Here is a 27,477-nt window from a genome sequence, read left to right as displayed (position 1 = left end):
AAAATATATTAAATAAATATTTAAGAACTATGCTGTTTTTAAAGCATCAATTTATTTAATCCCCCTAACAATCTCCTAAAATAGATGTCACCCCATTTCACAGATGAGAAACTGAAGCACACAGGTTTCAGTTACCCAAAGTTACTTAAACAGCAAGTGGTAGGGCAGGGCTTTTACCCTTCGACAGGCAAGCTCCAGAGTCCACACTTTTAACACTGACACCATGTTTCTCAGTATATCCCACTAAGTCGTTTATCTTCTAAATTTGGCTTCTATAATTCTCTTGGCTGTAGAATGAGTGTTTCAGACTATGTCAGGACTAGCAGTGCCTTCTCTATCTTTCCAAATCACTCTTTATCTCTTTCTTCCCAACAGGTAATTGTACTGACTTCTAACACTGGAGATTAGTTTAACTGTTTTTTTAACTCGATATATGGATCTATCAAATCTATCTACCTATTATCTATGACTTTGTATCTGTGCTTGCAGCAGTACCATCTTCATTTTTATTCCTATTTCAAAGCAGTTCTATTCCAATATGTGAACATACTACATTAAAAATAATCCCTTGCTACTATTGATGCATATTTATGTTATTTCCAAATATATCAGATATAACAATTAATGCTGATATGCACTGTATTAGTTTTCTCGTGTCCAAAACTGGATGGCTTGAAACAGAAATAATTTATCACATAGTTCTGAAGGCTGTCAGTAGGGCCATGCTCTTCTGAAACTCCTAGGGTAATCCTTCCTTCTTTCTTCCCTACTTCTGGTGGTTTGTGGGCAATCTTTGGCATTCTGTGACCTGTAGATGCATCAATCATTCCAGTTTCGCAGCCATTTGTCCCTGTGTGTATTCACGTCATCTCCCTTCTCCATGTCTGTCTCTAGACTTCCTCTTTCTATAAGAATATCAGTCATATGGGATTGGGCCCACTGATATGACTTTAACTTGGTTACCAGTGCAAAAACCCTGTTTGCAAAGAAAGTCACATTCTTTTTTTTTAATTTATTCATTTTAGAGAGGAGAGAGAGAGAGAGAGAAAGGGAGGAGCAGCAGGAAGCATCAACTCCCATATATGCCTTGAGCAGGCAAGCAAGCCCAGGGTTTTGAACCAATAAAGTCACATTCTGAGGCACTAGGAAGTGAGGATTTCAATTTTTTTTTATGATATAATGCAACCCATAACAAAATTCTTGTACATGTCTCATGTCTTTTTGTCTATCATCTATCTTTCTTTAGCGACTCTCTTTTCAAATTCATTGGAGTGTTACTTAGAAGTGCATTTTTTTTTGTAAATATTGACATTAGGTTCAGAGATCTTAATAAATTCACTTATTAATCTCATAGTTTTTCTGTAATATCTTTTGTCCTGTCTTCATATACTGCCATGTCATCTTTTTCCCTATACCCTTGACACTTGTTTCTTTCCATTTTATTCACTGAATAAGTCATCCAGTACAATAGTAAGTAGAAGAGACTATAATGGTATCCTGGCCCTGTTCTTGTTCTTGTGGGGTAAGTTTGAGCATTTCATCATTAAGTACAATGTCAGAAATACTTTGTCAGATCGGGTAAATCTTTCCTACTACTAGTTTAGGAGTTTTATTTAGTTATAAAAAAAAATGTAGACTTTTATCATTTTTTCCCTCTAGTTATTGAGATGGGCATCTCATTTCCTTTATTTTGCAAATATAACACGTTATAATGGTTTAATTTTTGAATCTTGCATCTTTGAAATAAACTCAACTAGATCACTATGCATTATCTTGTTTATATATCATGGAATTTGGTTTGCTAATAACTTGGGTAAGATTTTTGCATTTGTGTAATGAGAAATATTCTGTTATGATCTTTTCTTGTCATGTCCCTGTCATATTTTGATTAGATTTCATGAAAAAGCCATTTTAATGTCTAGTTTTAAAGTAATTCATATTGAAATTATTTATCACAGACCTAAAGTCATAAGATATTTTTCAATGACTTTATAGTCTTTCAGATTGTAAAATTTAATCATCTACAGAATTTTATGAAGATTGACAGCATCCCAGAAAGTTATGCTCTTTCACAATTTCATGGCCCTTGAGTCTCCAACTGAACAATAAATGGCATCACTATCTGTTCTCTCTACCTACTTACTATTCTTTATATATCTTCTAAGCACTTATCTTCAAATTACTTTCTTTGTATATTTGATTGGATGTTTATTGTCTGCTTTCCTCCCCTAGAATATAAGCTGCATGAAGTAGGGTCTCTGGTTTGCTCCAATGCTTTAAACAGTGTTTGGCACAGACAAAAAACTTAATCAATGTTTCTTGAATGAATGAATACATTAATCTTATATTATATACTCTAGCTTGTCTATGTAATGTATAGAGCTTATAAATGTATCAAGCTTATAAAGTGTATGCTGAATTAATTTGTTTACTTAATTGCTTTTTTTCTAGTTGTGGAAAACAGGTATTTTTGAGAAACAAAATATAGATTCTACCCCAAATTGCATTTTGAGTTAACAGGCAGCTCATGAATTTCATTATCTTTCCACGGAGTGGCCTTCTGCCCCATCCTCTACAAGGAACACAACCCTGTCAGTCACATGTCACCGCATGAAAACTCGAGCTGACAGAACAAAACAAAGAATCATCAGTCAACAGTTTATAGCATGGGGTTTACAAATATGTGGGAATAAGAATTCAAAGAAATGAAGCAGTCTTCTTTGGAGAATCTTAAAGTGACATTTTTGTTCCTTACTCTTTGTTCTGCTAAGTAGTACCATAACTCAGCATGGTTGCTGAGGACTCTATATAAGCCCTCATAAGCATGCCTGGAGAAGGCCCTCCATTAAGTATAGCCAAGGAAGTACCTGGCTTTCACTGTTTTTCTGTTTTACTTTGGCCAGGAGGACAAAGAATACTTATAGATTAGCTCAGATAAAGTTGCATGGCTTTAATGAGTCCCTGAGTAGGTCAGTCGCCTCGGCTCTTTTCCTTGCTAAACACACTTCCGTTTCCTTCAACTCTGCCTTCTTGTCTCCAGAATGGCAATGTCTCCTATCTTCATTGCTATTAGAATGACTAAAGGAAGCACAGATGAGTTTGCTTCCATCCAAAGGTCTATTGCTACAGCACAGTTGTGTCATTTTGACATATGAAGGAACATGATAGCAGTTAATAATTATACAACTTACTGAGACCAAGTTAAAAGCTTTTTTAGAAAAAAAAATTTCAAAACCATCCTGCTTAAAATATTCATAAATAGCTTGTATCTTTCTTTTTTAATTTATTTTACTTTTTATTTTTCTGAAGTGAGAAGCAGGGAGGCAGAGAGACAGACTCCTGCATGCACCCGACTGAGATCCACCCAGCATGCCCACCAGGGGGCAATGCTCTGCTCTTCTGAGGCGTTGCCTCACTGCAACTGGAGCCGTTCTAGCACCTGAGATGGAAGCCAGGGAGCCAACCTCAGCACCCTGGCCAACTTTGCTCCCATGAAGCCTTGGCTGTGGAGGGGAAGAGAGAGAGGGGAATTAAAAGGGGAAGGGTGGAGAAGCAGATGGGCGCTTCTCCTGTGTGCCCTGGCCAGGAATTGAACCCAGGACCTCCACGTGCCGGGCCAATGCTCCACCACTGAGCCAGCCAGCCAGGGCTAGCATGTATCTTTCTTAATATATTTGGAATTCAACCATATTTCATTATCAAATTTATTGCTTCATTTTTTGATATCTTACCATCTTTTTTCTTAAGAAGAAAAAAAAACTCTATAGCTCCCTGGACATATTAATAAAACTGAGTCATAAATAACATTTCCTTGAGAAATGCATTAAAATATTTCAGTCTATCTATAAGAGATGGAGTTGCATTTATAGGAAAGTGAGGCTTTCTGAAGACAGTAAGCGGAGGTGTGATTGGGAGCAATGTGTTTTCCTGCCTTGAATCAACACCTGTGACTGATTTAGGAACAGCAGATGATTTCTGCAGACAATGTCACTGAGATTTCCTTTCACAAAAGTCACTGTGAGAAATGCCCATGGAGATGGGAAAGAAGAACCTTATGAAGGGAGAAAAAAAGAAATTCAGTCACATCTTCATTACATCGTCCATTTTCTCCTTCTGTGATATGAAGTTACTTTTTATTTCTTGACATTATTCTGTTTTACAATCAAGCTAAAATCATGGACAATTTTTTTTTAAGTGAGCAGAGGAGAGAGAGACTCCTGCATGCACCCTGACTGAAATTCACTTGGCAACCCTGTCTGGGGCTGATGCTCAAATTAACCAAGCTATTCTCAGTGCCTGAGGCCTACACTCAGACCAACTGAGTGATCCTCAGCTCTGGGGCCACACTTGAACCAATCAAGTGACTGGCTGCAGGAGGGAAAGAAGGAGATAAAAAAGAAAGGGAGAGAAGGGGGGAGGGAAAGAGAAGCAGATGTTTGCTTCTCTTGTATGCTTTGACTGCGGATCGAACAGGGGACATTCTGCATGTGGGGCTGATGGCCAGGGCAGACAATTTTTTATATAATTAAAAATAATGTATACTTGCTTTCTGGAATTCTTTTAAAAATAAATTTGAATATACACATCTCTGATCTAGTCATGAACAAACACTTTAAGCTATATCAGAAATACACACTCAAACAAGTTCAGTAAGCGGATATTTTTCTCTTTTCTCTTTCTTAATACTTAAGTGTTTCTTAAATACTTTCTTCTTCACATTCTAGAATAGAGAGATAATCTTTGATTTATACAAAGGACTAAAATAGAATGGTCAGCAGCAGTTACCTACAAAATAAAGTGGGAATGTCTCATCTGGAAAAACAAGGTATCTATTTTTCTGTCAATCTGCCTGCCTATGCTTAAAAGAGTCTCCCTCTTAAGAACCATTTGGATACTTTAAAATAGTATGTTACTTATGTTGACACATAAAGAATTGAGCAGAATGGACCTCAATGCCAATACAAATTTGAAAAATGTTCTTGTGATCAATTATGCTCTGAATAATACATGAATGAAAAGCAAAGTGTTGAGTTTATAACACTGCAACTGCCATTTATTGCCTTTGGCACTTCCTATCTATTAGATCATCTATTTCCCGTAATGACACTTTGAGTCAATATTTCCATTCATAAACATGTCAGAGATTTGGAGGTAGAGGTTAAGGAAAATTAGGTAACTTTAAGGTCACTAAACTGATAATCAGGAGAGTTGAGTTTATAATTTAAGATTATATGACTTCAACCACCCCAACTCACAGCCATTACCCTGCATTGCCCTACTCTTCTTTATACTGGGTGAATTCTGATTCTGCTATACAGGTAAGAGTTGTCCACCATTAGCATTCAAAATACTTTCTCTCTTGATATAGAGTGAATTATATTTTTAGTCTCAATTAGAATGTCATGGAACTTTCTAACAGCCAACAACAACAAAAATCTGACACAGGACATATAATTTTAACTTCTTACAAGGAAAAGAAGCCCATTCAAACTAGTATAAATTTTATTCTTGTCTAAAAAGTAGAATGATTACTTCACTGAGACCAAGAAACCACATTTTTTTTATTGTCTTTATTTTTAGTTCACCCTCTTTAATAAATAGCTGAAGCATTGCAGTACATGTATGATAAGATTATCCTCCTAACGCTTTGGGTTTTTTCAAGTCATTACATTAAATAGAAAGAGATATGAAGCACACAGACACAGGACTCTTGGTTTCAAATAAAGAATCCCTCCTATAAATCATATATGTTAACTATATTTTAGAAAGCCCCTCTCTTTCAGTTTGACTTCTCTTAGAAATTATATTGAAGATTAAAAGATGAAACAATTAAGTGTCTCAGATTTAAGTAAGGCAAATCTTGAAAGGGTGGTTCAGCCCAAAGTTCAGCTTGTCTCAGCTCTTGTTCAGGTCCTCTGGGTTTGAGAGACCTTGTCATAGACATGAACTACAGTTCTAAAATGTCAGGTCTGATATTACAAATGTTTCCGGTTTTCATGGTAAATTTTCAATGAATTACCCTACATCTCTGTTTGTCCCTTTCCCAGAAGCACAAATCAAATGTCTATATTGCTCAGTTTATTCTCAGTCCTGCTCATATATTTGGTCCGATACTTGCCATTTTCTTTTCTTTTCCTGGGTTACCCTAAGAGATCTTTCAAAACTTTAAAGTCCATTTGTACCCAAACTTAAAAGCACTGAAATTCATTAATGTTGAAATTTTTGCTCGCAGACATTTAAAACATGGTACTACTGCTTAATTATATCTGTATGTGAGGTGGTAGAGTGAATGATTATGGATTATGGGAGCTGATTCTAGAGTCTAAGTACTTAGGTACCAGTCGTCAAACCATGTGATCATATATATATAACCTAGCGCTTGTGTAAAAATTATGTGAATAACCTATTTGGAATAGTAATTAACATTATTAAGAACTAAATAATACTACTCATATATTAACATTATTAGGGGGAACTAACTGCACAGACCCATATAGTAAACCTTAAATTTCTTTCTAATAATATTTAAAAGGCATTGCATACTACTGTGTTCCTAATGTTGCTAGGGGTTATGGGGACAAAAATAAATGATTATGAGCCCTGGCCGGTTGGCTCAGCAGTAGAGCGTCGGCCTGGCATGCGGGGGACCCGGGTTCGATTCCTGGCCAGGGCACATAGGAGAAGCGCCCATTTGCTTCTCTACCCCTCTCCCCCTCCTTCCTCTCTGTCTCTCTCTTCCCCTCCCGCAGCCAAGGCTCCATTGGAGCAAAGATGGCCCGGGCGCTGGGGATGGCTCCTTGGCCTCTGCCCCAGGCGCTAGAGTGGCTCTGGTCGCGGCAGAGCGACGCCCAGTCCTTGTCGGGCGCATGTGGGAGTCTGTCTGACTGTCTTTCCCCGTTTCCAGCTTCATAAAAATCCAATAAATAAATAAATAAATAAATAAATAAATAAATAAATAAATGATTCTGATCTTATGGTTCTTAAAATTTAGTGAAGGTGAGGTGGTAATGAGAGAACAATGGAGTTCCAGTTTTGCCACACAGAATATAAGTATAATGGATACCAGAAAAAATAAATAAACTGGGGCAAGTCATCAGAAAGAGGCCACGGGTTGTGCTTCGAGGAATAGGCTTATAATGTTTCCATAAGCTTAAGTGGAAAATTAATTTTATTCATGAATATATCCATATTAATTTATTAATATACTAAAAAGTTCTGAGAAAAAATGTCACAGAACAAACTTATATGGCACTTATCTTGTCATATTTGAAAGTTTGTTCCCAGAATAAGGTACTTCCTTTGATATCCTTTATGAAACTATTTGAGAGAATATGAAGACAGAAAGGGTATAATTCATATTTATTTTTATAATATACTATAGTGAGATAAAGGTTACTATGAGAAAACCTTATTTTGAAGGTTCTTAGTTCACCTTAGTCTGGTGAACATGAACCAGCCCATAGAAGCTAACTGCACTTACATTATTATTATTGTTATTATTCCAGTCTCCTCACTGAAGTTAATGACACAAAATTACATCAACAATTGGATATGAGATGACTTTCAACCTCTGTCTTCCAAGATATATTAAAGGAAAGACGGATGGATACATTTGCCTATTTCTAGGGAGAAAGATAATTTGATTATAGAAAGAGTAGAATGGATGAATTTTCTCTCCTAACAGAAAAGTTTAGGTAGCACACAGAAAGAGTAAAGGTCTTAAAAAGGTGTATTACATATGCCATTTTCTCTCATTAATTTTGAGTCAGCAGTAAGCATGGAGAATGGCTAAACCAGTAGCTTTCAAACTTTCTGGTACAGTCCAATAATGTGCCTGATCTGTTTCATATCAGTTCGCAAGAATTTTCAAGAATGTTGGGAAATAGTGGTTTAAAATGGCCCTTATTAAACATTAAATTATATAACTTAAGATCAGATACATTATATTAAAAGTAAAGATAATAAACATTCAAAACTTAACAATTTCTAATTATTTTACTATATGCTTTTGAGGTTATTTACATTATCTTCATGGTTGAAATAATATATAACAGTGTGCACAGTGCATCTTGCTGAACTCCACCATCAATAGTGTCATACTGATAGCTTGACATCTGCTAGGGGAAAGAGGAAGTGTAATATTTACACCATAGAGATTGGCAAACTATAAATGAGAGCAGTTTGCCCTAAGGTTGCTAGTTAGTTGTTAAGCATTTTATATTGCAACCTAGAAACACACACATATTTATTATACATGTGAATGTACATTTGAATAAAAGCTTCACATTGTTGCATTCTATATTTTATTCTGTTCTCTATATGAAATCTAATACACTTTAAAAATATGGTCACAATGAAATAAAGTAACTTCTATTATTACCTAAAAGGACCTCAATCTGAAGTATGAAAAATAAACCAACCCAAATAGATAAGAATTTATCTCATTTAAAGGAAATGACATTTTACAACTTTAATTGACTAAATGCTTCTGAAAATTTTCACTATCACATAAACATACTTTATACTTTGTGTGTGGTTGACTTTATGGCTATATCTACAATGTATTTCAGACCTTTCCAATTAATTAGTAACTGTGTAGTTTGAAGATTTGCCTCCAGCTCTAGATGTGGCCTCTGGTTAATCAAAAAACAGTGGTTCTCAAGTTTATTGTGCAGAGTCTCCTGAGGGCTTGATGAAATACAGATTGCTGGAGCCCTGCTTTAGAGTTTTCTAATTCAGTTGGTCTAGAATGAGGAGCAGTAAACCACATTTCTAATAAATTCTCTTGTATTATTGACATTGCTGGTTCACGGACCATAATCTGAAAACTATTGGGCTAAGTTACTCAGGGTAACTTGCCTCGGAGATTCATTCAAAATTCATTCAAGATGGGCCCTTTAAGCCAGGATTATTCTGAAGGCAGTACGGCTTTGTTCGAGGAATGGGTGGATGATAGATTTTGGACCAAAGATAGGTAAGGCAGGTTTGATCATGCCTCCTGGGAAACCAAATGCATTTATGGGCCAAATTTTCAAAGTCTCTCTCTCTGCCTTTGACCTACTTACAAATGTGAAACAAGGAGTACAATGGCCATCTTATAAAGAGCACTGTGACAAGATCTATACACAGAGGACGCAGGGCCACAGAAGAAAAGAGAAATGAACTTGCTTCTGCTTCCTGAACCACCTCTGAATTTATTCAGTTAAGCGAGGCCCCCAGAATTCTCAATATTGCTTAAGCTGGTTTGAGTTGAATTTTCTTTTCCTTGTGGCGAAAACCACCTTAGCCAATATGTCTTTATCCTTAATGAAGTATTTAAAAATCCCTAGAAATATTTCTAAAACCATTATCCGTTTTACAATAATCTCCATGAACTGAGATGTTGCTGGAGGGACCCTTCATAAGTGTATGCCAAACTAGTATTTTGTCTTGCTGCTGACATAAAGGGAAAGTATGCACATCACATTCCAATCCGGAATCTGCATTCTTCATTCCAACAAACAAACAAACAAACAAACAAACAAACAAACAAGGTTACTTTGAAGAATTAAATTCTCCCAAATAAATGATAACTTAAGTATTATATATTCTAGCAAAACAACTTAATCCCTGACTGTTGGAATGCTGAATTCTTAAGCTATGTTCTTATATTGATAAGACATTGAAGGGAAAAACTGCTAATTTCTCATCATAAATAGACTGATCATAAATTTGATAACTTGGAAATTTAGGGATGTTTTATTTTTATTCCTTAAAATATATGATAATAAGCCAGCCCTGCATACTATAGCCCACAGGCCAGATATATATACATAATGACCTTCTCCCTGTCTGTGCTTTGCCTTTTCACACTCTTAGTGGTATATTTTGATAAACCAAAGTTCTTAATATAGTCCTATTTGTTATTTCTTATTTCTTTATTATTGGTGCTTTTTGTTTTCTATTTGAGAAATCCTTCTCTATTTCATGGTTTAGAAGATGTATTGTATGTTTTCTCCTGAGAGTTTTATTGTTTTACTTATCACATATGGATCTTATATTATCTGCAGTTGATTTATATGTATGGTATGAGTTAGGAGTTAGAGTCATTTCTTTTATATCCAACTGAAGATTTATTAAAAAGATCACCTTTTTTCCTCTGGTCTCTGCCATACATGAGGGGATCATATCTATGGTGGTGAGACCTCATTTTAAGGGAATGTGACATGCTATACTCTATGGTTCTGTAGATATTATTAAGAGTATAGCTTTTAGAATAATCTATTAGAAGAAAAGGACTGAATTTTGCTTCAAATAGAGCAATGGCATTTTTATTGAATATTTTGTTTCCCTATCTTGAAACCAACAAAAATCAATAAAACTAAAAAATATATACATATTATATGTGTTTGTGTGTGAGTATATGTGTGCATGTGTGTGTGTGTGTATCTCGTATGTATATATATGTATATGAAATAATGAACTAAGGAACTTGCCTTATCCACAAAATAATGTTACATAGATTTTAGGCATATCTTTTTTCTTTTCAAATCTGATGAAACTTAGATTTAAATCTGGGAAAACATTATAAGCTAACCTTGATCCAGTTAAAAATTTCCCTAAAAGTAAATATCATCATTATAAAAGGTCAAATATATGAGCATATTTTTAGAGGTTCTTAATCTAAAAGAATTAAGAGACACAGAAAAAAGTATGAAATATTCTATGCATATAAACCTATAAGTAGCTGAGATCTGATATGGAAATGTTGAAGTCAGGTACTTGAAATTCTTGCAAATGGAATTATTAAGTTGAAACAAAGGCTTGGCATTTTGAAACATGTTCTACAGGGGGTGAGTCCCCTGACTTATTGTTGCTCTTGACTTGGTCTTAGGTACAGAAACACATAACCTGCAGGCAGCTCTATGTGCCTCTGGATCCTTAAGTGAATGAGACTTGAACGTTGCCTGGGAAGTGGCCAGCAGTCAATAGATGTATATTAAATAGGTTGTTTTTAGAACATTTCTTAACCCTAATTTTCTCATATGAAAACCTGATATTTCAGAAGCAGCACTTTAGAATACTGTTCTGATTAGAAAATGAGATAGCAGATGGGAGTTTTATTACAATAAAATCCTATTCAAAGGGGTTATTATTTCTAACATTGCTTTTCTCTCTTAGATTAAGATTTCTGAGAGAATAAGGTTGACACTTAAATAAGCAGATGATATTTACATGAGGCATAAATCCAAACCACATCTCTCCTGTTACAGCAATTATGTTTGAGAAACTGGTTTCTGGAATTTTAAAGCATTTTTTTCTTCCATATAGCTCTGCAGATTTCTTTTTTTTCTCCTTTACCTTTTCTGAAATGATGTTGATTTCAGGTCTTCTAGGGCCAGCAGGTAATGGAGCGGAAAGATACTGGGGAAGGCTGGGATGGAAGTGGCTATCTGTGATGGTTAATTTTATGCATCAACTTGACTGGGTCACCTAGTGCCTATAGAGTGGGCTAACCATTATTTTGGGGTATGTTAACTATGGTATTTTCAGATGAGATTAGTATTTGAATTGGTGGAGTGACTAAAGCAGATTCCCTTCTCAGATATGGGTGGTCGTCACCCAATCCATTGAAAGCCTACACAGAACAAAAGGTGGAAATGGGAGAATTTGCTCATTCAGCCTGACTGCTTGACCCATGCCAACAGTCTGCTCCTGCCCTCTGACTGGGACTTATGTCATCCGCTCTCCTTGTTCTCAGGTCTTTGGATTTAGACTGGATTACACCACTAGCTTTCCTGGGTCTTCAGTTTGTAGACATCCGATAGTGAGACTTTTCAGTCTCCATAATGATTGCATGAGCCAATTCCTTAATACATACATATATATCTATAGATATATATATCTATCTATCTAGATATATTTGGGCTAAAAATAATCAAGTTAACATGCATATATTAAAAATCTATCATTTTCCAAGCCATACTTAGCCTCACCAAGTCACAAGGATGCATATATTTCAGTTTTGCTGGATTTGGTGAGCCAAATAATGATGCCATTACTCCATCATATGTACATACAGTTGGTTCCATTCTCTCAAGAATCCTGAACAATACACTACTCATTCTGAGCTAAACTGTTATAAGATATGGTTTACCCAGAAGGTCAGCCCTGACATCCCAAGCCAAGCTACCATTCCTCTTGCAGATCGTTGACTCCATGTGGTTTACACACATATAAACACACCCACACAATATTCCAGTTATTACTATATCTCAAAACTGTGGCTTATCTGCAGGTGGATGCTGAGAATATACAAAAAACATAGACATGATTATGATATCAATAGAAATTCACTGCATACATAGATACAAAAATCTTAGATAATTTTGGATAAGTTTCTGGTGTGGATAAATAAAGCTCTAACCATGCAAGATTCTAGTTTAGAATACTTTTTAAAAATATGTAATCTGTATGCCAAGTAAGTAGAAGCTGAAGCTCATTTAAAGTCAAGGTAAATTATAGCTGTTATTTCAACTGATATATCAGTCCTATCATTCTGACAGAGAGGAAAATTAATTTAGTCTGACACAACTTCACTAAGAAATTCAGATTACTACCTCTTTTCTTTCACATGTTCATAAAACGTTGTTAAAATTTCCATTGAGTTTATGGTAATAAGAGTTTATCCCACCCTCCACCCCCCGCCAAATGAAGAACTCTTGGTCAGCCATTGTCCCACTTAAAATAGAAAGATCCACTGGCACTTGTCCCATTTTCAAGTTGAAATCCTTTGGACATATAATTTCAATTTTATATAAACACTTACTTTTAAATGACAAAAAGTAGCATTGTTCTATAACCCCAATCCAAAATATCTCTATTCCATTTCATTTCAGTTTTGTCTTTAAATTTTATAGTTCTTGTATTAGTTTTGTGAAAATTAACAAAATACATACATTGCATTTCATATAATTATCTCATTGATACTGAACAAATAATTTAGGAATATAAAATCATCAGAGCTGTCCAATAATTTGGAATTGAGGCTTATTCTAAGGAGGAATCTTAAAATGTAGGAGATACTAGGTATATATATTATATATAAAAAAATCCACCCTAAGGTATAAACTATGAAGTAATAGTTGCAGATGCTGGAACAATCACTTTCAGTCAAGGGGACTAAGGATTTTAGGGATCTGGAAATAGATGATTAAGGTAAGCATGGATAAATAAAGAAAGTGTAAGTCTGCCTGACCTGTGGTGGCGCAGTGGGATAAGGCATTGACCTGGAGGTGCTGAGGTCGCCGGTTCAAAACCCTAGGCTTGCCTGGTAGGGGCACATATGGGAGTTGATGCTTCCAGCTCCTCCCCTCCTTCTCTCTCTCTGTCTCTCCCTCTCCTCTCTAAAATGAATAAAAAAAAAATTTTTTTTAAATTTTTATAAAAAAAGAAAAGAAAATGTAAGTCTGTATAAAATTGTTTTACAGAATAATAACAAAGGTTGGGTAGAAAAGGGGAGACTACTTTCCATCAACCTTGTCTCCATTCTGTTGAAAAGTTTGTGGAAGAACAGCTTAAGATCACTCCGTGCTTGGTCCTGCCCTGTCAGTGGCCTGAGCAGTGGGGGCTCCAGACCAGTCTTCAGTGGCGGCTGAGCACTCCAGGCTTCCGTAGGAAGCTGCTGAACAGGCACAGAGGACACCTGTGCCTTTAGGCCAGTCTGCGACCTCAGTTTGGGCAGCAGTGAAATCAGGAGCTTGAGCAGTCCATTCACATGAAATTCCTCCTTAGTCACAGCCTTTTCAGCAGCAGCTTGCTCTTCCTTTGCAATCCCGTCAGGATCTCTGTAGATGTAGAGATCATCCATGACCTCCCGTGGTATTCACAGGAGATGGTGCCACACATGCGCAGAACTTCTCAGTCCAGCATTCACATCACACCCACTGAGTGAGCCCCTTGTTGTTGCAAGGGATGGCAACATCCATGTAGCACAAAACAGAGTCTGTGTTACACAGGGCAATGGTAGCCAGGCTAACATAAGGCACCTCTGTGAGAGGCTGGTGGTCAGTCCTAAAAGCAGGAACCACCAGAATTCTTGGCTCCCAGAAAGCTGCGGGGATCTGGTTAGTGAAGATTCCAGGAGTGAAGCAGCCAGGAACAGCAGCAAACTTCAACAGAGCTCACTGGCCAGTGTTCCTGGCCAATATGGTACTGACATCAGTGGGGTTTTCAACAGCAACTACGACACGAGCTGCCAGCAGAAGCTTCTCTCAGGTTCTCTTTTGATTTATGACACAGATGCCATCACTTTTCCTTTTGTAGGAGTACTGTTACATTTGGAAGTCGAAGTTGGTGCCACCCAAGTGGGTTCCTGCTGCCAGGAATTTGAGGACATCCTCCTCCTTCATTTGAAGGACATCAAGGGCTCTGGACATTGTGAAAGTTTCTCTTTAAGTTACTTGGAACCAAAAACAGTGCAGTATGAGCTCCTCTCAGGATAGCGCGGAGAAAAGTTAAACCCTGAAATTCTACATGTCATTCTCATTGAATCCAGGTTTAACAATCAGTGCCATAATTAAAATGGCAATTCAGCTTATACAACAGCCTCTTCTCTCTTTGGTTGTTGTGTGTTGTCTTTTTATGATCAAATTTTATATAAACTGGCAAAATTGAGATTTTGGATTTGCAAAGTTGAAGTCCAGTCTCTAGGACTTTTGCTTCTTGAAGTATGGTTTACTGAACCAGCAATATTGGCATTATCTGGAGCTTTTTTAGAAATTCAGATCTATATTTTAACAAGATATTTGGGTTATGACTTTCCCATTAAAATTTGAGAAGCACCAGGCTTTAATGTTTCTCAAAGTTCAATTCCTACTGTATATCTGAATGATATCACAAATATATGATATTGGATCTCACCCAGACTAAAAACAATTACCATGCATCTAGGCAGCTTACCATTGTGATTTTGTTGCCATTTCTGTCTCTTTCATCATCAATAAATATTTCAAATACCGTTGACAGCCACAGATAATGTGCTCATGAATTCTTTACAAAATATGAACTATTTTAAAATTAATCATCTAGTCTAAAAATAGCATAAGCTCTCAATGATGACTCTATGCTATCACTACTCTATTTAGAAACAAGCATGGCCATGAAAGGTTACTGAAAAACCCAGAAAATGTAATTTTAAGAATACATGTATATTTGGCCCTGGCTGGTTGGGCTTAGTGGTAGAGCACTGACCCGCCATGTGGAAGTCCCGGGTTCAATTCCCCGGTCACAGCACACAGAAGCACCCATCTGCTTCTCCACTGTTCCTTGTCTTACTTTTCTTTCTGTCTCTCTCTTTCTCTCTTGCAGTCATGGCTCAATTGGAGCAAGTTGGTCTCAGATGCGAAGGATGGCTCCATGGCCTTGGCCTGAGATGCTAAAATAGCTTGGTTGCTGAGCAAATGAGTTGTGGTCCAGTCACACAGAGCATTGCTTGGTAGGGGCTTGCCAGGTAGACCATGGTGGGGTGCATGAGAAAGTCTGTCTCTGTCTTCTCGACTCTTGCTTAATTAAAAAAAATATTTTTTTACATTAAAATTTTTTATTTAATTATGGTTATTCATGCTGCTGGTAGAGGCTCTATTTTGAATAAAATAATCCATGTAGCATTCATATGGAATTGGTCACTTCACCACAGCATTCTGAATAATGTATGAGGCATCCAGCAAAGATTAATTTGAATGAAAGAATATTCTGAATAACTTTCACTTTTTAATTCACATCTAAATTGGAAACAATATTACTGCTAAATCATTCATTCATTTCTGTTTACATTCTGAATGTTGCATGGCTGGGAGTCTCTCTCAGGAAAAGGATGAAGTGCTTTAGAAATTAAATTACCCAGCACACATTCATTTTTCTTTCTTCTTTGGTAAATAACAAATCCCTATATTCTTATGCTCTTATAGTATGAGGGAATAAAAACATCTTCCCATTATTAAGGGGAAAAATTAAAGGTGGAAAACACCTAGTCATCATTACAAGTCCATGATCCTGACCCATAAAGTGCTTTAGAAAGAGTTACAATTAAGAGAATGATTTGTAAATACATTTTGCAAATATTATTGCCCTGAATACAATTGCTTGGTAACAGTAATTGTGTGTAGAATGCCATGCTGTGACCTTTTTCCAGCAGAGTACACACCTTAAATCATATCTTTAATGTTTTTCTTTTGTTTGTTTTAATGAATTATAAGATGCACATATGTGAAAGGGTCATTGCTATTATTTGCTAGTAGTGTCAAAAAACAAACAAAAAATGGATGATTTTCTCGACTTTATAAACTAGCAACCTCCTTTGTTTGAGTAGGATGAAAGCATCTTACTGAATATTTTGATCTGAATTCAGGAAGCAAAGGCAAAGCAGCTGATATTCTTCCTTAGTATTTCTGCTCTGAATGTGCTATCTCGGCAGATTTCCAATGTTTCTTTCCAGTAAAAGTTAAAGAATGTGAGACAAAAACCATAAATAGCAAACTATCCTACTTCATTTACAAGTAATTTAGAGAACTGAATATCAGAATCATAATTCTCCCAAATTATTTTATAACTATTACAAGATACTGTATATTTTTTTAAAAGATGTATCGGCTTTTTAATAATCAGATATCTAAATCCAATAATCTGGGTCATTAAAACCAGAGGATATTTGATCATACTTCCTCTTTCCAAAACCAATGAAATGTTAAGATGAAAATAAAAGAAAGAATTAATCCAGTACTGCAATGATGGTTAACAGAAAAGGGTGCCATCATAGCATATCTTTAAGAATTTTTGGAAGATAATATAAAGATTAGGGAAAAACAATGCACAATTTAAGCACTCACAATACTATAAAAATAGAACTGTGAAAAAGTAAACTTGCTAAAAAGACTCTGTTACCAAACACAGGACCCAAGGCAGCTGCAGAAACTAAGAGCAAGGCTGAAGGGTGGGCAGTCAGTGGGCTCATTAGTAAGAAGGTTGTACAAACTTGTTTAACACTGCTAGCTTTCAGAATTATTGGCTATATAGTTTGATCCAATTGAAGATGAAAGAACAACCCTCTAAAGTACGCAATCTACCACCAGAGATTTATTTTGTAGGTGACAGGTCCAAAGCCAAAAGTGGCATCATGCTCCAGGTAACTTCTGGATCTCTTCATGAACCTTGAAATTCAACAACTAATGTCCATTTAGTCAAACATATTCTCAATCACTGACCCATGACAGCCAGGGATCCCGTAATCAGATTCATTGTTCTTGAAATTAGAAATAAATAAATCCAGTCTAGCAACTGGTACAGATCAATCTAGACTCTATCCTTTATAATAATAATGACCAATCATGTTTAATTATACTTCTCAAAAATTAACTATGATCATTATTTTTAAAGAATCAATAAAAAAATTAAATAATGGTTTTGGTTGGAGAAATAAAATAGAGCAAAAAAAGAAAAACAAAAAGATCTAGAAAGTTTAAATAAATCCTTTAAGAAAACAATGTAAATTGAAAGAAAAAGATACGAGACAAGGCTGCCCACTCTCTCCACTCTTATTCAACATAGTTCTGGAAGTTTTAGCCAGAACGATCAGGCAAGAGAAAGAAATAAAAGGCATTCATATTGGGAAAGAAGAAGTAAAGTCATCACTTTCTGCAGATGACATGATCCTGTATATAGAAAACCCCAAAGACTCCACTAAAAAACTATTAGAAACAATAAACCAATATAGTAAAGTTGCAGGATACAAAATCAATGTACAAAAGTCTACTGCTTTTCTATATGCTTATGATGAAACTTCAGAAAATGAACTCAAAAAAATAATTCCTTTTACAATGGCAACAAAAAAATTAAGTACTTAGGAATAAAGTTAACAAAGGATGTGAAGGACCTATATACTGAAAACTAGAAAACATTGAAAGACATTGAAAAAGACACAATGAAATGAAAAATATTCTGTGTTCATGGATTGGAAGAATAAACATAGTTAAAATGGCCATATTACCCAGAGCAATATATAAGTAATGCAATCCCCATCAAAATCCCAATGTCACTTTTTAAAGAAATAGAACAAAAAATGTTGTAGTAATATAATGTTCTAGTAATGAAATATATATAGAAATATAAAAAATATGAAAAATATATAAAAGTAATTAAAATATAATATTAAAATTAATTAAGGAAATTAAAGTTATGCCATCTGGATAGGAATTAATATAGTGTGTGCAGATGTGATAAACAGACTCTGACTTTTAAGCAGAGCCCAGTTAGTGTGTGTTTGAAGTTATACATAGATAAGAATTGGCTTGATGTCATAACTTTGTAATTTTGTAAGTTAACATAAACAAGAAGCTTTCCTAGGAACATCTTAAAAGTGGTTTGATGTAACATTTTAGTAGATTAACATAAAAGGGGCTCCCTGAGAGGAACTCCCAAAAAGGTGGTTTGAGGTGATAATCCTGTAGATTGACACCTGTTAGAAGGCGCTGGCCAGAAAAGGTACTAAAGCTGAGGGACCCCCTGCTGCAGCAGCCGCACAGATTCCAACATGAACATGGACTGTCTCCACGCCGCTCTAAGCTCTGACCAAAGACAGCTGAGAGGAGCACATTGACAAGGTCCCCCTTAAGCTATACCCAGGCACGCCAAAAGGATATGTGAGTAATAAATTGCCTGTGTGATTCTTGCAACTAACTTGTGTGTCAGTTGTGTTTTTCCTCTGATAGCAGTTAGTGTCAGTACTGATCAGTAGCAACCTCATAGCCACCACAGGAATAGTCTTGAAGAGGCTGCCAGCCCTGCTGATAAGCAGGAGTGTCCCACTGCACGGGAAAGTCAAATCAGGAACGCCTGATCGGCGTAGAGCTTGCACTTTACTGGGACAAAAAATCACCAGGTTTGTATGGAACCATAAAAAAAAAAACCCAAATAGCCAAAGCAATTCTGAGAAAAAAGAATGAAGCTGGAAGTATCATGCTACTTGACTTCTAATTATACCATAGAGACATGAGAATCAAAACAACATGGCATTAACAAAAAAACAGACATACAGACCAATGGAACAGAATCAAGAGGCCAGAAATAAAACCACATATATATGGACAAATAACCTTCAAGAAAGGAGCTAAAAATACACAGTGGAGAGAAGAAACTGTCTTCAATAAATGGTGCTGGAAAAATTGGAAAGCCACATGCAAAAGAATGAAATTTGATGACAGTTTGTACCCCTGCACAAAATTAATTCAAAATGAATCAAAGGCCTGAATATAAGATATGAAACAATAAATTACATAGAAGAAAACATAGTTATAAACTCATAGACCTTGGCCATAGAGAACAATTTATGAATTTGACCCCAAAGGTAAGGGAAGTAAAGGCAAAAATAAATGTATGGGGCTATATGAAACTAAAAAGCTTTTGCACAGCAAAAGAAACTGACAAAAAAAACAAAAAGGCAGCCAACCAAATGGGAGATGATATTTACAAACAGCTCTGGCAAGGGGTTAATATCCAAAAAAATAAAGAACTCACAGAGTTCAGCAACAAACAATCCAATTTAAAAAATGGAGAGAAGACCTGAACAGATACTTCTCCCAAGACACACAAATGGCCAACAGATATATGAAAAGATGCTCATCTTCACTAGCTTTCAGAGAAATGCAAATCAAAACTACAATGAGATACCACCTCACACCTGTTAGATTAGCTGTTATCAACAAGACAGGTAATAACAAGTGTTGGAGAGAATGTGGAGAAAAAGGAACCCTCATTCACTGCTGATGGGAATGTAAACTAGTACAACTACTACGGAAGAAAGTATGGTGGTTCCTCAAAAAATTAAGAATAGAATTACCATGTGACCCAGCAATCCCGCTACTGATTATCTACCAAAAAAAATTGAAAAACGTTGGTATGTAAAGACACATGCAGCCCCATGTTCGTCACAGCATTATTTACAGTGGCTAAGACATGGACACAACCAAAGTGTCCTTTAATAGAGGATTGGATAAAGAAGATGTGGTACATATATACTATGGAATACTACTCAGCCACAAGAAATGATGACATAGTGCCATTTATGACAATATGGATGGACCTTGAGAACATTATACTGAGTGAAACAAGTAAATCAGAAAAAGCTGAGAACTGTATGATTTCATACATAGGTGGGATATAAAACTGAGACTCATGGGCATAGATAACAGTGAAGTGGTTACCAAGGGGAGAGGAGGTGGGAGAAAGGACCAAAGAGGACCAAATATACAGTGAAGGATGCAAAGGACTTGAATAAAAGAATGAATACAGATTATAAACATAAAATGGGGCAAAATAAGGCAACTTATTTTCATGACTGCTTCTGAAAATTTACTCTGCAGGGACTTGGTCTTTCCTTGTCCTTGGATAAAATCTAAGGCAAATCCCATCTTTCATTTGATCACTTTTAGATAATACCAAGTCCTTCTGTGTGTTATAGAGATAGAAATATATCAAGGGGAAACGGTGATACAGTTACTTCTCTACTGCCCTCATCTGAAGCTAATGTCTCTCTGTACCAATTCACTAGGCTGCCAATGCTCTCCGAAGTTTGAAAGGTGGTGAGGAACAGAGAATGACTTCCTAAACTGTAAGAGTTGTAAGCTGGAGTCAATATTCTCTTAGCTAGCTATACATTAAATGCTGACATTCCTTCCTCAGTGAAAGTGGGTTCCATGGAGAATACTCACTTTTTTGAATCTCTCTAAAGTTCTTTGATGCACTTTCCAGCTGGCTGTTTATGGTGACACCCCCTCCCCCCACACACACACTCACACCACGCTAACACTACAGATTTTGGATCTCAACAATTTAGGCCCATCCAAGAACTTTCCTGGAATTCCACCAACTCTCCAGGATGCACTCTTAAGAATACTCTCAATAAGACAACCTTAAGCAATTGTGAATATATCCACGGGAAGCATGCCTTTAATTAATCTATGAGAAAGCAGTTATTCTCCAAATCACAGCTTTCTACTGGGCTGCCACAAGTAATTTCCAATTCTTGCCCTTTGGTTCTTTCAGCCTTGTAGGGCACTGATTCACAGCCTCTTGAGAAAATATCACACTTCCTGAATGGTCTCTCTGAAACCTTCCTCAATCTACTTGTGATTGAAGGAGGAGCACTTCCCTTCTCTCCTTGTTATAATGAGGATTTGCCACAGCATTCTAACAACTCTTACAAAGACATTTTCTCTGCAAACTCCAATTTCCTTTCATTCTTTCTATTCCTTTTTACAGGTGGTTAATGGGACAGAAGTTGAAAACTTCCTTTCTAAGGCATGCGTAGATGGTAACACCTTACTTTACAACACAGGAGTTGTCACCTATTGTTTTCTACTCTGTCATTTTGCCCTCTAGCAATTTGAACTACTATCCCATTTAACAGCCTGTTATACGGTGAGTTGGCACTGGGACAACAGATCTACCTTCTCAGACTACAATTTTCCAATGTTTCTTATAGATAAAGACATCAGCAATGAAGATGTGAATTTATCCAGCTTCGGTCATGGAAATTGTCTCCTATGCGAGTCCAGACATTCTGGAACTCAATGGTGATGTAAACATTCTTAAGAAGAAATGGCTGAGCATTTGGGGATTTAGTCATGGCAATAAATATGTGACACTAGGAAAATTTCCATTGCCTGCATAATGATAAAGAGGCAGGGCAAAAGCTATTTGAACAGACAGACCATGCCCACTTCCAAACCGCAGAATGTTCTTACATAAGATATAGCTCTCTCAGTTCAAAGTCAAAGGATACAATTGGCTTCATTCCCCCTAATTTTGAAAACATTTCATGATAATTTTGTATATCTGAATAGAGACACAAATTTGAAAACTAATCTAGACAGGGATCCTTCCCCCCAAATTGTAAATATTCAAATGGAAGCTTGTGCCTGCTGCTTCTAGCTGAATGCTCTGCCTACATATGCAGTTTAACTTGAAGACAATTCAAATATTGTATTGGAATTGGTGTTGGTAGACCTTGTTTTTAGTTAGCAAACACTTGCAACGGCAGAACACTTCACTATGTAGGCCCATCCCACCCAAGATCAGAGGACACGGATGCTCACTTTTCTCTGTATGAGTTTCTGACTCAGTTAAGGGAGGATTTTCAGAACCCCTTGATGTGAAAAGTGCTCCATCTAGTGGAAGTTCAGAAATCTAGAAACTTCCATCACTCAACAAGAGATACCCTCAAGAAGAGAGATTTAATAAAAATCTACTATCTTAGGATCCATCCACCAAAAGAGGGGCATACAGAGTGTTCTTCCATAATACCTCCAGAATTTTGACATTGTTTTCCTTCTGTTTTTCATATTGAGAAACATACCACAACTATCATTTATTTCTATATTATGTGACTGATGGAAATTGTAATAATAATGATAATAATAATAAAACCCAGTATGCAGCTATGAAGCTAACCTCAGGGACAGATTTCAGGAAAAATACTTCTCAGTATTAATGTAGAAGCTAGGCTAGTTAACCAATATGTAGTACTATTCTAGACTGAAAGCTTCTGAATTGGAAACCGCAGGGTAAAAGTGAAATGGTAACTATTAGAAGCCCACATCATATCTCACATTAGGGTGGTCCAGATTTGCTCGGTATGAAAAGCAAGAGATTTGAGTAGAGCATATTCATTATTCAAATATTGAGTAATATTTGGTTATTTTTGGCACTGTTCTAGGATCTGGTGATATTGCAGTATAGTTTATATTCCAGTGGAGGGAGACAAATAATAAGCAAATATATTAAATCAATAATAAATATGATAAAGAAATATGCAATGTTCTGAATGGTGATTAAAAGCAATAAAAAAAATTAAATCAGAGTAAGAGAATGGATAGTTATTTTTATTTGTTTGGCCAAAGGGCCCCTGAATCAGGACACATACTGGTAGAAACCTAAAAGAAATGAGAGAGAGAGCAAGTCATGCACATCTGGGAAGAGCAAAGCAGAGAGGGGTAGTACATGCAAAACACCTGCGGTGGGACTGTAATTGGCAGACTGAAGGGAGGTCAAGGAGGTCAGCGAGAGAGGAGCAGTTAGCAAAAGGAGAAAGGTAGTAAGAACGCTCAAAGAGGTTGTCAAAGGCCTGATGGTTGTAAGTCACTCTAGGCCTTGGTAAGCACGCTGAATTTTATTTTGACTGAGATGAAGGTTTTGAGTATTAAAGTGGTGTGACATGAATCATTTTTGAAAGGATTATTCTGACTGCAGAATACAGGGGTCAGGTGTTGGGCAGAGAGGTTAGTTAAGTGCTATTGAAGTCAAGATGGAACATAATGGTGACCTGGACTAAGTGGTGTGTGTAGGTGTGCATGCGTGTGTGCGTGCATGCCTGCCCATGGGCACACGGAGGGTAGAGATGGAGAAAGACAGACCAAGACAGAAAAGCAGAGCAATTCATGTCCATCAAACAGAGACTATATATTCAAGCAACTACAAGACATTTATATAAATGAATCATTTACTAGGATATCAATTTTAACAATCAATTTTAAAAAGTAGAATGGAAACAGGTAACATTCTTCAATCACAACAAAACTAAACTCAATATTAACAGTGATAGACTGGACGTCAAATTGTAACCCACTCCAAATACTTTAAAGTCCTCTGTATAACTTTTGGCTTATTACCTGACAGTCCATTTTAAACTAGATCCATATGACCATTCCCCTTGTTTATCCAGGCACAGAGGAAGACTGCAAAACTAGGAGGCTGGAATTTCTCAGATTTGTGTCTCAGAACAATTATTTTCTTCCCCGCGAATCTCGGCCTTCTAATGATTTCGCCCACATCCTATCTCCCAGTATTTTTAAAGGTATACCTTTCTCTCTCTCTCTCTCTCTCTCTCTCTCTCGCTCTCTCGCTCTCTCTCTCTCTAAGTATATGTTTATCTCTTGGTAAAGCCTTTGCTGCCTTCTTCCTATTTCCTGTGTTGCCCGGATGCGGAGTTTTCTTGTGCTCACTAAGGGTGCAGCTCAACTGCAGGCTCCTCACACAATGATCACAGAACTGGAGTTGCTCTCCAATGTGAATTTGCTCCTGTTTTTTAAAAGATAAATGATCAATAAAGGCCTTTCAACAATAATTACAGACAGGAAGTTTTACTACTGTGTGTTCTTTGAAGGAAATAAAGGTTAGCTCTCTGGCTGACATCTTCCCCACATTTATTGTGTTTATATAGCTTTCACTGCTGCGTGAATTCTCTGGTGTCTGTGTAGGTGCATGCTCTGGATGACAACTTATCCACACTCATTTCTAGGGTTTCTCACCAGTGTGAAGTGTCTGAGGTTGTCTAAGGATAGAGTAAGCATCTGAGAAAGATTTTCCCGCATAGAGGCTCATAATGGTTTTCCTCCAGTCCAAATTCACCATGTCGCTTGAGAAATGACTGCTTACTGAAATCTCTACCGCATTGACCACACACACAGGCTCACTCTCCTATGTGAGTTTTTACCAGGAGAGGGAGTCGTCTTGGGGAACACCATGTAATTCATGCTGGCGAGGCAATTCAGTGAAGTAAATGTTGAAAATCCATTGGTCATAGAGCAATACTTAGAAAACATGTGAGGACTCGCACATTATAAAACACTCTCAGTGTCATGAGATTATGTCAATCCTAAAATAAAAGTGGGGAGAATGCAGTTGAAATTCATATCAGAGTGTTCACACTGGGTAGATACTCAGTAAAGAACCCTTAGCACCCTAATAAGCAAAAAGTTTGCACTTTTGCTGAATGACCTATTATTGAAAAAAAAGAAAAAGTCAGATAAAAATGTGAAAATATTGAGTCTAGAATCTGGTAACACATAATAAATAAGCAGATAAACCCTTTTCAATATATTTGTACTTTTAATTAATATTAAGCAAAAGTTGTTGAAGAAACTTTTAAAAACTATATGTCTCTTAAAATTTGCTTACAGTTTCTTAAAGTTTGCTTTTCTAATTATCTATACTGCTCACAAAAATTAGGGGATCAGGGAACATGTAGATGCTCCAGTACTTTCAGCCTTTTGTATAGTGCATTTTCACCAATGAAATAAAAAGTGGTTTTTGCATCTCATTTGTATAATCAAACAATTTTCTTTGACTTGTTGTTTGCTTTTCTAATGTTCTTGTTTAATAATAAAAATCAAATGCTTCTTTTTTATCACTTCATATTCATTTTGAAATATCCCTTAATTTTTGTGAGCAAGTACAGTTTACACCTAAAGAAGAAATATGTTGGCTATCCACTACAAAAGAAAAAAATGAGTTTAATATGTTTTTATTGAAATCATCTAGAATTACAGATTTGTATATTATATATCTTTGCTTTTAAGAGCAGTCATAATATTTTCATTTTACTTCGTAAAGTGACTTGAAATTTTAAGACTGATTCCTATTTTTATTGCCAATTCTGCATCACATTTTTAATTTGAGATTCTTTATTTTCATAGATTCAGTTATTTGCTTGCATTTCAGTAAAGGTACAAGAATGATACATTTTTAACCCTCACAGACAAGTGAGTAACTAGTTGACTAAATTTAGAATTTTTAAATCACCTGACCTGTGGTGGCGCAGTGGATAAAACATCGACCTGGAATGCTTAGGTCACCGGTTTGAAACCCTGGGCTTGCCTGGTCAAGGCACATATGGGAGTTGATGCTTCCTCCCACCTTCTCTCTCACTTTCTTTATTCTCTAATATTAAAAAAATTTTAAAAAAGAACTTTGAAATCACAGTGTATCCCCTCAAACTCTGCAGAATAGAAAAATAACTATTTTCTCAACAAATTGTAAAGGAAAAGAATGGGGGAGACATTTATTGATTAAATTATGGTGTAGAGACTTAATCAACCAAATAATTTGTGAGTGCATTTGGGATCCTGATTTGAACAAACCAAAAGTAAATATGTAAAATTGGAGAAGATTAGTACAATGATTGGATGTTAAATGGTTTTTGAGGGGAAGGTTTATAGCTATGTTTTTTATTTTTTAAAGTCCATCTATTTAGAGATATGGAGTGACTATTTATAAAAGAAGTGATATGTCTTGGAATTGATTCTGAGACTGGGGTGAGGGGAGTCTGGGTGGAGATATAGATCAAAGCAGATTGGCATGAATTAAATGTCGAGCTAGGGGATGGGTACAGAAGGGTTTATTATAAGAGTTTCCCTCCTTTTGTATATATTTGAAAATTACCACAGTAGAGCAGAAAGAAAAAAATGGCTATTGTTTATTCTTTTCTACAACTGTGGAAGAGATATATAAGAATATGGTTGTCTTGGCAAGAAAAAGTATTATTCACTATCTCCTGCTAGAATGTTTATTGCATTTCTTTTAAAATTAGCTTTATAATTAATTCTATAAATTTTGTTAATTATCAATTATATGTTTAGCTATGAAACATTTTACGCTTTAATATCACTTTAATATGATCTGATTTCTTCAGTAATTCTATGGTAATTTTCTATATCACTTATCTTTTTCTGCTCAATTAAATCTTTGTTGTTATCTGCATTCTGAGATCTATACAATGTGTCTGACCTGTGGTGGTGACACAGTGGATAAAGCACAGACCTGATATCGGCTGAGATCGGCATTTGAAACCCTGAGCTACTCCCTCTTCTCTTCTCTTTCTCCCCCCATCTCTCTAAAATAAATAAATAAAATTTAAAAATGTTTTTTTTTTAAAAAGAGATATATAACACTCATTCAACTTTCTTTTGAATAGTTTCTGTTTTTAACTTATTTTAAAGCATTTTAAAATTCTTCCACAATGTCCTAACTTTATTTTCTTATATTACTGGTTCCTCTTCAAACTTCTGTTTGCCTCTCAGGTAGCTCCATTTTAATAATCTATTTTCTTTCACCTTTCATTTCTTGCCTTCTATAGTCTATGCTTTCTTCCTTTGTCAAAAGAACAAAGCAAATAGAATCTGAAATTTCTTACTGCATATATAGAATCTTTTTAAAGAAAATGTTTTTGGATGCTTATAGCAGTTTTATTCATAACTGCCAAAAATAATTGCAACCAAGAATATCCTTCCATAGGTAAATGGAGAAGCTGTGGTAGATCCAGAGAATGGAATATCATTAGGTACTGAAAACAAATGAGCTAGCAAGTTGGAAATACAGTAGAGGGAGGAAATTTAACTGCATATTAAATCACTAAGTGAAAGGAGACAATCTGAAAAGTTACATAATATTTCACTCCAACTTCATGACATCTTGGTCTGGAAAAGGTAAAACTTTGGAGACAGTAAAAATATCAGTGGGTTTTTGGCAGTAGGGGGTGGGATGGTGAGGAATTTTTAGGGTAGTGTAAGTACTATGATGATGGATACATGTCATTATACATTTCTCTAAACCCAGAGACTGTACAACACCAAGAGTGAATCACAATGTAAACCATGGACTTTGGGTGCT

The 27,477-nt window shown here is 36.0% G+C and overlaps 1 long non-coding RNA gene and 2 pseudogenes across 1 annotated transcript in view; 1 reads left to right on the top strand and 2 right to left on the bottom strand.

The window, feature by feature from the left end:
- LOC136378656 (uncharacterized) overlaps positions 1–27,477 on the bottom strand; it is a 548,249-nt gene that overhangs the window by 357,723 nt on the left and 163,049 nt on the right. The window lies entirely within an intron of this gene.
- Positions 13,563–14,417, bottom strand: LOC136378643 (small ribosomal subunit protein uS2 pseudogene; annotated as a pseudogene).
- LOC136378670 (RNA 3'-terminal phosphate cyclase-like protein pseudogene) overlaps positions 17,069–27,477 on the top strand; it is a 42,554-nt pseudogene continuing 32,145 nt past the window's right edge.

This window comes from Saccopteryx leptura, chromosome 7 (assembly GCF_036850995.1).
Source record: "Saccopteryx leptura isolate mSacLep1 chromosome 7, mSacLep1_pri_phased_curated, whole genome shotgun sequence".
In the NCBI taxonomy this organism is placed as follows: domain Eukaryota; kingdom Metazoa; phylum Chordata; class Mammalia; order Chiroptera; family Emballonuridae; genus Saccopteryx; species Saccopteryx leptura.
The sequence above is the reverse complement of the archived record's forward strand: the minus strand, read 5'-3'. Positions and strand labels throughout refer to the sequence as shown.